The following is a 12,207-nucleotide window of genomic DNA, read 5'->3' as shown; positions in this document are numbered from 1 at the left end:
ACTAATCCCCCGTAACCTTCGACACTAAGGGGCAATTTAGCATGGCCAATCCACCTAACCTGCACATCTTTGGGAGGAAACCGGGGCACCCGGAGGAAACCCACGCAGACACGGGGAGAACATGAAAACTCCACACAGACAGTCACCCAAGGCCAGAATTGAACCCTTATCCCTGGTGTTGTGAGGCAGCAGTGTTAACCACTGTGCCACTGTGTCGCTCCTAATGGCCTGGTTGAAAATGAAAGAGACTCAGTTGACTGAAGTGTGTTTGCCGTGTACCTGTCACAAACTCAAGTAACATCTGTTCAGCGAGCTATGATGGAGGAAGTAGAGGAAGTCCAAAGATGTGCAGGTTAGGTAGATTGGCCGTGCTGAATTATCCCTTAGTGTTCAAAGATTCTAAGTGAAATTCCCTTTTCTGCACGATGGAACTCAAGTCACAGATTTGGTGAGAAAATGTTGTACATCGAAGCAAAATAAATGTAAGCCACACAAGCCTGCTCCACATTCGGTAAAATCATGGTTGATCTGATTGTGGCCTTTCTGCCACTTCCTTGCCCGTTCCCCCATAACCATTGATTATCTGTCTAACTCAGCCTTGAACATATTCAATAACCCAGCCTCCACTGCTCTCTCTGATGGAGAATTCCTCCTCACCTCTGCCTGAAATGTGAGAACCTTTATCTTTAAACTGTGCTCCCAAGTTTGAGTTTCTCCCTTCGACTCATCTGTTTCTAATTAATGCCTCTGGAGTTGATCTCTCAGGTTCCACTGTCTCTGGGGCCCTTTTTCTCAGACCAATCTTCATTCTGTACCAGATTCTATAGAGGGATATGGGCCAAATGCAGGCAAATGGGGTTTGCTTAGAAGGGCAACATGGATCAACTTGGGCTGAAGGGCCTGTATCCGTGCCGTAGATTCTGTGATTCTAACATCTCCTCTTCCCTCACTCGCCAAATTCCTGAGTTCGGTACTGTGTTGAAAGTATAGCATTGGCTTCCTTGATACTTACAATGTGAAAGCACGGTTGCCCACAATGCCACAGATGGGCGAAAATCTGATGGCAAGTAGGATTTAACCGTTCTAATGATCCTGCCTCCCAGTTCCCAATTGTCTGAATTGCAGCCCCAGCACCGGTGTTGAGAATCTAGAGGCAACTTTCCCTCTATTAAATGGAAGGCAGAGAAGGCCAATGTAACTGTAACCGTGCGAGACAGGTATTTACACATTTGTGCAACTGCTTCATGAGATCGACTGAAAGACTCGCGTTTTTCTTCTTCATTGTTAAATGAGGCAGGATATTTCGAAACTCCCATTAATGGCGATTCGAACAGAATGTGTGTTCCCTCAGTCAAAACATAGAACCTGAGTTGCAATATTTCTGAATATTTAACAGCAAAATTTTATTTTTATATTACCAGGATTCCTTTTAACATAGAAACATAGAAGATAGGAGCAGGAGGAGGCCATTCGGCCCTTCGAGCCTGCTCCACCGTTCATTACGTTCATGACTGATCATCCAACTCAATAGCCTAATCCTGCTTTCTCCCCATAACCTTTGATCCCATTCGCCCCAAGTGTTATATCCAGCCGCCTCTTGAATACATTCAATGTTTTGGCATCAACTACTCCCTGTGGTAATGAATTCCACAGGCTCACCACTCTTTGGGTGAAGAAATGAAATGTCTCCTCATCTCCGTCCCAAATGGTCTACCCTGTATCATAGAATAGAATCCCTATAGTGCAGAAGGAGGCCATTGGATCTGCACCAACAACAATCCCACCCAGGTCTTGTCCCCATAACCCCATGTATTTACCCTGCTAATCCCCCAACCCTAAGGGATAATTTAGCATGGCCAATCCACCCAACCTGCACATCTTTGGAGTGTGGGAGGAAACCTGAGCACACGGAGGAAACCCAGAGAAACCCACGCAAACATGGGGGGAACATGCACAGACAGTTACCAGAGGCCGGAATTGGTGGAGGGGCAGCACGGTGGCACAGTGGTCAGCACTGCTGTCTCACAGCGCCAGGGTCCTGGGTTCGATTCCAGGCTTGGGCCAGTGTCTGTGTGGAGTTTGCACATGCTCCCCGTGTCTGCGTGGGTTTCCTCCGGGTGCTCCGGTTTCCTCCCACAGTCCGAAAGACGTGCTGGTTAGGTGGGTTGGCCATGCTAAATTCACCCTGTACCCATACAGGCGCCAGAGTGTGGCGGCTAGTGGATTTTCACAGTAACTTCAGTGCTGTGTTAATGTAAGCTTACTTGTGACAGTAATAAATAAACTTTAAAATGAAAAACTTTAAACTTAAAAAAAACATTTAACACTTTGAACCCAGCTCCCTGGCGCTGTGAGGCAGCAATGCTAACCACTGTGCCACCGTGCTGCCCTCAAATTAAGGTTTTGAAAATTTGTCACTAAAATATGAGAAAGGGCAGAGGGAATAGCGTCACCAAGGTTACTTACCTGATGGAATCCAAAAGGATTAAATGGAACAACTCATTTCTGCAATAAAATGACCTAATTGCCTATTAATAGTCTTGGAAGTATTGGCCTAATCAAAAGACAATGTTGGTTGCATTTTAACTCAAACATTTCAAAGGCCACTTGGGGCATTATAGAATCACAGCGTGGAATTTTCCAGTCCCGTTGTGGTAGGGAGGGGGTGGGGGGCAGAAAATGTGTAAAGCTATTCAAAGATCCATTCAATCCATCGGGACCAGAAGATCCTGCCAGTGGGGAAGGCTGTAAAACTTCCCCCATGGAACCACAAAATGATTAATGCACAGAAGGAGACCATTGGACCCATCATGTCCATGCCAGCCCTCTGGAAGAGAAACTCAGCTGGTCCCACTCCCCAGCTCTTTCCCCTTCACCCTGTAACGTTTCCCCTTCACGTGTTGACCAATTAGCTTTTGAAAGCTGCTATTGAATTCGCCCCTACTGTAGTGCATTCCAAATCCTCACCTCTCGCTGTGTAAAATAGGCTTTCCCTCGCACGTTGCCTTCGTTCTTTGGCCAATCACCTTAAATTGTTATCCTCTGGTGTTTAAGACCTGGTTGGCTGTAGGGATTCGCATTCTAATCAGTATTCTGTAACTTGATTTTGTGTCTCTGTGCCCTGTTTGAGAGCAGGTTTCCACTCCATCTGATGAAGGAGCAGCGCTCCGAAAGCTAATGGTATTTGCTACCAAATAAACCTGTTGGACTTTAACCTGGTGTTGTTAAAACTCTTACTGTGTTTACCCCAGTCCGACGCCGGCATCTCCACATCAGGTCCACTGTTCCGCCAGTGGGAATGTTGGAATGATTCCTTCCAAACTACACTGTCTGGACCCCTCATCAAATCTCCTCTCGAAGGAGAGGAATAATAATCCCAGCATATCCTGTCCATGCACATTACTGAAGTTCCTCATTCTTCAACCATTTTTGGCGGAGTCAGGATTTACTGCAGTGTTTTACAAGCAGGATTCTCTGCAACCTAAGCGTTCTGTGAACATCCCTAAAAGGTTTTGCACAATTTTCATGCCTCTCTCTCTCTCAGCAGGGGTTATGCTGCAACTGTACAGGACCTTGGTGAGACCACATTTGGAATGTTGTGTGCAGTTCTGGTCACCTCACTATAAGAAGGATGTGGAAGCGCTGGAAAGAGTGCAAAGGAGATTTACCAGGATGCTGCCTGGTTTGGAGGGTAGGTCTTATGAGGAAAGGTTGAGGGAGCTAGGGCTGTTCTCTCTGGAGCGGAGGAGATTGAGGGGAGACTTGGTAGAGGTTTATAAAATGATGAAGGGGATAGATAGAGTGAACGTTCAAAGACTATTTCCTCGGGTGGATGGAGCTATTACAAGGGGACATAACTATAGGGTTCATGGTGGGAGATATAGGAAGGATATCAGAGGTAGGTTCTTTATGCAGAGAGTGGTTGGGGTGTGGAATGGACTGCCTGCAGTGATAGTGGAGTCAGACACTTTAGGAACATTTAAGCGGTTCTTGGATAGGCACATGGAACACACCAGGATGATAGGGAGTGGGATAGCTTGATCTTGGTTTCAAATAAAGCTCGGCACAACATTGTGGGCCGAAGAGCCTGTTCTGTGCTGTACTGTTCTATGTTCTATGTTCTATTCTCTCTCCTTCTGCACTGTAGAGATTCTATGGATACTATGATTCTACAGAGGGCTGGCATGGACATGATGGGCCCAATGGCCTCCTGTGCACTAATCATTTTATGGTTCCATGTCAGGATCTTCTGATCCCAATGGATTGAATTGGTCTTTCAATAGCTCGTCCCATTTTCTCACCACCACAGGATTTTGCTTTCCACATTTTCCCAGGTGGAAGAGAATCCCTATTTTGGAGAGAAACATGTTTTGGATTGGTAACTGAACTCTTGATCTAGCCTCTATTTGTTACTTAGTGCCATTTGTAAGTTAAGTCACCTACTTAGAAGCATCGGGTCAGAGAATCTCTACAGTGCAGAAGGAGGTCATTCGGCTCATCGAGCCTGCACCAACAACAATCCCACCCAGGCCTTTCCCTGTAACCCCACATATTTATCCTGCAACTCCTCCTGACACTAAGGCCAGTTCACCTAACATCTTTGGACTGTGGGAGGAAACCAGAGCACCCGGAGGAAACCCACGCAGACACGGGGAGAGTGTGCAAACTCCACACAGACAGTGACTCAAGGGGCAGTGATTGGGAATTGGGGGATGGGCTATGACAGGAGGAGAACTAAGCTGTCCTCTGGCACTTGATCTCCCAAGCTTAAAAACATTTATTTTAAAAATTAGCCTCAATAGGATCGATGTAGGGAAAAGATTTTTCAACCAAAGATTTCCATCCAAAGATGTGCGGGTTAGGCTGATTGGCCATGCTAAGTTGCCCCTTAGTGTCAGGGGGACTAACTAGGATAAATACATGGGGTTGCGGGGATAGGGCCTGGGTGGGATTGTGGTCAGTGCAGACTTGATGGGTCGAATGCACAGTAGGATTCTATGAACTATGAACTTGTGGTGGGGTTCATGATCAATGTTCATAGACATTAAATAGTCATACATAAATTTAATAGAGAATTCAGGAGAACATAATAAGAACATAAGACTAGAAGGAATAGGCCATTTACCCTTGAGCTTGTCCCACCATTAAACAAGATCAAGGGTGAGCTTATGGCCACTTTACTCCCTGCCCCTCATAACTCTTGACTCAGCCTTGGAGACCAAGCATCTGTCTTTCTCAGCCTTGATTATATTCACTGGCCCAATCTCCACCGCTCTCTGTGGAAGAGAATTCCAAAGGCTAAAACGCTCTGTGAGTAGGAATTCTTCCTCAGATCTATTTTGAATAGAGGATCCCTCAGTTTGAAACTGTGCCCCCTTAGCTCTAGATTCCCCCATGTGGGGAAACATCCTCTCAGCATCCACCCTGCTGAGTAATCCCCCGCCCCCCCACCCTGCGTCCTCTACCCCTTCTGCCCCTACAGAATCTTATATCTTTCAATAAGGTCAACTTTAATTCCACTAAACTCCAATGAGAAACTGTTTTATTGATAAAGGGTCAAGAAAATGAAATGCCTTACCACAAGGAGTCGTTTTTTTAAATAATAGAATCCTTTCAGTGGAGAAGGAGGCCATTCAGCCCATCGAATCTGCACTGACAACCTTTCCACCCCGACCCTATCCCTGTCACCCCACATATTTACCCCACTAATCCCTCTAACCTATGCATCCCAGGATACTAAGGAGCAATTTAGCATGGCCAATGCACCTATCCCGCACATCTTTGGACTGTGGGAGGAAACTGGAGCACCCGGAGGAAAGCCACGCAGACACGGGGAGAACGTGCAAACCACACACAGACAGTGACCCAAGCCTGGAATCGAACCCGGGTCCCGGGCGCTGTGACACAGCAGTGCCAATCACTGTGCCACCGTGCCGCCAGTTGAGATGAATGGTGCATCTAAGAGGAGGCTAAGCCAAACACCAGCTAACCAGCTAAACTAGTTTCCCTAGAGGAGGTTGGAGAAGGTTCGTGTAAAGTGTTGCAATATAGAGGTTAATCTCCTTTTTAGATGTAACGCTGAATCCCCCAAAGAGGAACACCTCGCCTTGTAATCTGTTAAAAGTGTGGGGGTAATGTTTATTGGTTGGTTAACTAACAGAAATACCTGGCACTAACTTTAAAATGAACATTTAACAATTTATTTGTTTAACTAACCGGGAACTTTAACTAAACAAATAACATACCGAATAAAAATAAGATTCTATGGAATGCTGTTCAAATAAATACAATGCCCATTCATTAACAAAAAAACTAATAAAGGGTCAAGAAAATGAAATGTCTTACCCCAGGTGCATTGGCCATGCTAAATTGCTCCTTAGTATCCTGGGATGCATAGGTTAGAGGGATTAGTGGGGTCACTCTCAAAAAAAAATACAACCAGGTTTTGTGTCTTTTGGAACCTTTTGGGGTTTCTCAGTTGATTTCTTTGTAAGTTCTTTTTGATTTGGTACCTTTCGCTGGTTAGATTCTCTTAAGAGATATATTCTCTTAAGGGATATATAAAGCTGGCAAGGTGGAGACTTGGTATCTCCCTCTCGAGATTTGAGAGGTGGCAGGTGCTACCTCCTGTTTTTCCCCCTTGCACTCTCTTTTATACCTATGATGACCTATCAATTTTCCTACAATAGGATTGGTCTGATTTTGCCAACATCATCAAATTCAAATCTTATAGGTTCTTGGTAGCTGAGTGTCTGCTTTAAATTGATAGGCTGAATTCAAAAACATTCAAATGCCTGAAGCCTGTTACCAAAGCAGCCCTGTTGCCTGGCCTTTGACGCAAATGTATCAATCTGGGACCCCATATGCAACTTAATTTTAAACCTCCAAGCATTGAAACAAAACACTAGCTTTTAAAGGGGCCACGTGATGTCTTCTCCCCCTCTAGCATTTTTACAATTTTTTACATCTTGATCAACATCAAATTCCAACTTCACAAACTCAACTTTGCAACAAAAGCATAAATGCTAGCATAAACTTGCTGTGTCAAAGGGTCAGTTGCACGATAAACTTGGGCTTCTGCAGCTAATCCTTTCTGTCACAATGTCCCTGGCCGCAAGCTCATGTCCACTTCCCACTCAAACCGCCTAATAAAGACTGCAGTCGGGATCTGAAGACATGATGATCCAACCTGTACAGCTTTAAAAAAACCCTGCAATTTTGGGGCAGCGGTCCTTGCAACCTACTTTGGTGAAAATTGCAATCAACCCAGTGCTGCAGGCGCTAGACAGGACAGAACAGATCAGGCTCCTGTTTAATTTGAAATGAGACACAGGGTCAACCTGAAAATGCAACAATGCAGGTAAGAGGTGATTTAGTAGTGTTTTTCAAATTATGAATGTTCTTGGCAAAGTAAAGGTTAATTCCTCTGAGGTCATCAATTTAAAATTATTTTGATTTGATTTGATTTATTATTGCCACATGTTTTGGGATACAGTGAAAAGTATTGTTTCCAGCGCACAAAACAGACAAAGCATACCATTTATAGAATACATAGAGAAGGAAAGGAAAGGGTGCCGAATATAGTGTTACAGCCACAGCTAGAGTGTAGAGAAAGATCACCTTAATATGAGGTAAGTCCATTCAAACGTCTGATGGCAGCAGGGAAGAAGCTGTTCTTGAGCCAGTTAGTACGTGATCTCAGACTTTTGTATCTTTCTCCCAACAGAAGAAGATGGAAGAGAGTATGTCTAGGGTGCGTGGGGTCTTTAATTATGCTGGCTGACTTTCCAAAGCAGTGGGAAGTGTAGACGGAGTCAATGGATGGGAGGCTGGTTTGCGAGATGGACTGGGCTACGTTCACAACTCTTTGTAGATTCTTGCGTTTTTGGTCAGAGCAGGAGCCATACAAAGCTGTGATACAACCAGAAAGAATCATCAAAAGAGTGAGGAGAGAAGGTTGGAAACATTTATTCTTAGAGATGCAAGGTCTTACCTTGAGATGGAGATAAAGTGGATAAGTATTTGAAGCAAAATGAGATGCAGGATAATGGGGACCAAGCAGAGCAGGGTGGTGGGATTATTTTCGGAATATTCCAGCAGAGCTAGCACAAGCACAATGGGGTGAATGGTCGCAGTCTCAGCGACAAGCTTCAACAACTCTGTGATAACAAAAAATAAATGGCAGCACCTCACAAGGAAATGGTTAAACGTATCAGCACGCTAACATTGTGTTTTGAAATGCCCGCAGCAACTTTCTATCGGAGGCCTGAACTTTGACACTGTCCCAGTTCCCGGATGTATCGCTGGCAGCTGAAGATACAATTGCAGGATACAGTTTCCAACAAGCATCTGTCTTTAGAAACTTGTAGAAATCTTATGATTGCTAACTAGCGTCACCAGAACTTTCCACTCTTGAATCTTGTCCTGTAGATGAAAATACCGAAGGAAACTAATTTTAGAAGCAGCATAATTAACCACAATTTCTTTCTAGAGGTACGTATGTACTACATGAGAGCCATCTCCCAAAAGAAATATTAACATAGATTGCTCTACAGAGCCAGAATAACGTTAGGAATTAGTGGGCTGAGTAGACTTACTTTGTGCTGTTATGCCTCGGAGTAAAATTAGAACTGAATCCAGATATACCAAGGCAGAAAATGATGAATGAGCAAGTTTCAGGTGAGAGTAATTCTCTGTATTCTTTATATTTTATAATTATATTCATGGATGGAACGGTGGCACAGTGGTTAGCACTGCTGCCTCACAGCTCCAGGGACCCAGGTTCAATTCCAGCCTTGGGTCACTGTCTGTGTGGAGTTTGCACATTCTCCCCGTGTCTGCGTGTGTTTCCTCCGGGTGCTCCGGTTTCTTCCCACAATCCAAAGATGTGCAGGTTAGGTTGATTGGTCATGCTAAATTGCCCCAAAGATGTGTAGGCTTGATGGATGAGCCGTGATTTTAAAAATGTGTGTGGTTACAAGGATAGGGCATAGGAAATAGCCTCGTTAAGTCACTCTGTCAGAAAGTCGATGCATACTCAATGGGCCAAATGGCCTCTTCTGCCCTGTGGGGATTCGATGATACTATGATATATGAGACATCAATCAAAACCCAATCACTGTTGGTATCCTGTACTATTGGCAGCAGGACCTTCTGGGTGCAGATCAGCCTTGGCACTCACCTAAATATCCCTTATACCCTTACCAAATACTGCAGATGGGGCAGCACAGTGGCACAGTGGTTAGTAATGTTGCCTCACAGCGCCAGGGACATAAGAACATAAGAACATAAGAAATAGGAGCAGGAGTAGGCCATCTAGCCCCTCGAGCCTGCCCCGCCATTCAATAAGATCATGGCTGATCTGACGTGGATCAGTACCACTTACCCGCCTGATCCCCATAACCCTTAATTCCCTTACCGATCAGGAATCCATCCATCCGCGCTTTAAACATATTCAGCGAGGTAGCCTCCACCACCTCAGTGGGCAGAGAATTCCAGAGATTCACCACCCTCTGGGAGAAGAAGTTCCTCCTCAACTCTGTCTTAAACCGACCCCCCTTTATTTTGAGGCTGTGTCCTCTAGTTTTAACTTCCTTACTAAGTGGAAAGAATCTCTCCGCCTCCACCCTATCCAGCCCCCGCATTATCTTATAAGTCTCCATAAGATCCCCCCTCATCCTTCTAAACTCCAACGAGTACAAACCCAATCTCCTCAGCCTCTCCTCATAATCCAAACCCCTCATCTCCGGTATCAACCTGGTGAACCTTCTCTGCACTCCCTCCAATGCCAATATATCCTTCCTCATATAAGGGGACCAATACTGCACACAGTATTCCAGCTGCGGCCTCACCAATGCCCTGTACAGGTGCATCAAGACATCCCTGCTTTTATATTCTATCCCCCTCGCAATATAGGCCAACATCCCATTTGCCTTCTTGATCACCTGTTGTACCTGCAGACTGGGCTTTTGCGTCTCATGCACAAGGACCCCCAGGTCCCTTTGCACGGTAGCATGTTTTAATTTGTTTCCATTGAGATAGTAATCCCATTTGTTATTATTTCCTCCAAAGTGTATAACCTCGCATTTCTCAACATTATACTCCATTTGCCATATCCTCGCCCACTCACTCAGCCTGTCCAAATCTCTCTGCAGATCTTCTCCGTCCTCCACACGATTCACTTTTCCACTTATCTTTGTGTCGTCTGCAAACTTCGTTACCCTACACTCCGTCCCCTCCTCCAGATCATCTATATAAATGGTAAATAGTGGCGGCCCGAGTACCGATCCCTGCGGCACGCCACTAGTTACCTTCCTCCAACCGGAAAAACACCCATTTATTCCGACTCTTTGCTTCCTGTCGGATAGCCAGTCCCCAATCCACTTTAACACACTACCCCCAACTCCGTGTGCCCTAATCTTCTTCAGCAGCCTTTTATGGGGCACCTTATCAAACGCCTTTTGGAAATCCAAAAACACCGCATCCACCGGTTCTCCTCCATCAACCGCCCTAGTCACATCTTCATAAAAATCCAACATGTTCGTCAAGCACGACTTTCCCCTCATGAATCCATGCTGCGTCTGATTGATCGAACCATTTCTATCCAGGTGCCCTGCTATCTCCTCTTTAATAATGGATTCCAGCATTTTCCCTACTACAGACGTTAAGCTGACCGGCCTATAGTTACCCGCCTTTTGTCTCCTTCCTTTTTTAAACAGCGGCGTAACATTAGCCGTTTTCCAATCAACCGGCACTACCCCAGAATGCAACGAGTTTTGATAAATAATCACTAACGCATCCACTATTACCTCTGACATTTCTTTCAATACCCTGGGATGCATTCCATCCGGACCCGGGGACTTGTCCACCTTCAGTCCCATTAGTCTACCCAGCACTGCCTCTCTGGTAACATTAATTGTATTAAGTATTTCTCCTGCTGCCAACCCTCTATCGTTAATATTTGGCAAACTATTTGTGTCCTCCACCGTGAAGACCGACACAAAAAACTTATTTAAAGACCCAGCCATATCCTCATTTCCCACTATTAACTCCCCCCTCTCGTCCTCCAAGGGTCCAACATTCACTCTAGCCACTCTATTCCTTTTTATATATTTATAAAAACTTTTACTATCATTTTTTATATTAATTGCTAGCCTAGCTAGCCTAGGGTTCAATTTCAGCCTCAGGTGACTGTCTGTGTGGAGTTTGCACATTCTCCCCGTGTCTGCGTGGGTTTCCTCCGGGTGCTCTGGTTTCCTCCCACACTCTGAAAGACGTGCTGGTTAGGTTGATTGGCCATGATAAATGCACAGGGTTACGGGGATAGGGCAGAAAAGTGTGTCTGGGTGGGATGCTCTTTGCGTATTTATCTAGAACTTTCCGCTGACACCAAGTGCTCAATATTTGTCAGAAGAGGGAAGAAGCAATTGAGTTGAATATTTTCTTAAACTTTATAGATTTGTTTATAACCCTTAACAGATGCCCAGTAAAGGAACTGCTCCCCTTGTTCCATGTTTAGGCTAAATGTAATGTGAAGCAAAATGAATCAATTTAATTGCAGGGCCATAAGGAAAATGTTTTTAAAAAATAACAACCGACCAAAAATCCCATCTGTCTCACAGTTTCTGGGAGATCTCTCGCCAATCCTTTCACTGCATGATGTTTCTTTTTGTATTCATTCATGGGATGTGGGCATCGCCGGTTGGGCCAGCATTTATTGCCCAACCCTGATTGCCCTGGCTTTCTCGTCCATTTTAGAGAGTACTTAAGAGTCAACCACACGGCTTTGCGTGTGCAGGCCAGACCAGGTAAGGATGGCAGATTTCCTTAGTGAACCAGGTGAGATTTAACAACCATCAACAATGGTCACATGGTCATTAGGTCCTTTAATTCCAGGTTTTTAAAAAACTGAATTTAAATTTCACCATCTGCCGTGGTGGGATTCGAACCCCACTCCCCAGAGCATCACTCTGGGTCGCTGCATTACCAGCCCAGTGACAATAAAGCAGCACCACCGCCTCCCCACATATGCCAAGACCATGAGAGATCTGGACAGATTCGACAGGGAGAAACTGTTCCCACTGGTGGAAGGATCAAGACAATAAGAAGTCTCACAACACCAGGTTAAAGTCCAATAGGTTTATTTGGTAGCACAAGCTTTCGGAGTGTTGCTCCTTCATCAGGGGAAGAAGGAGCGGCACTCCGAAA

Source organism: Mustelus asterias, chromosome 8, assembly GCF_964213995.1.
Source record: "Mustelus asterias chromosome 8, sMusAst1.hap1.1, whole genome shotgun sequence".
In the NCBI taxonomy this organism is placed as follows: Eukaryota; Metazoa; Chordata; class Chondrichthyes; order Carcharhiniformes; family Triakidae; genus Mustelus; species Mustelus asterias.
This window is presented reverse-complemented; position numbering follows the sequence as displayed.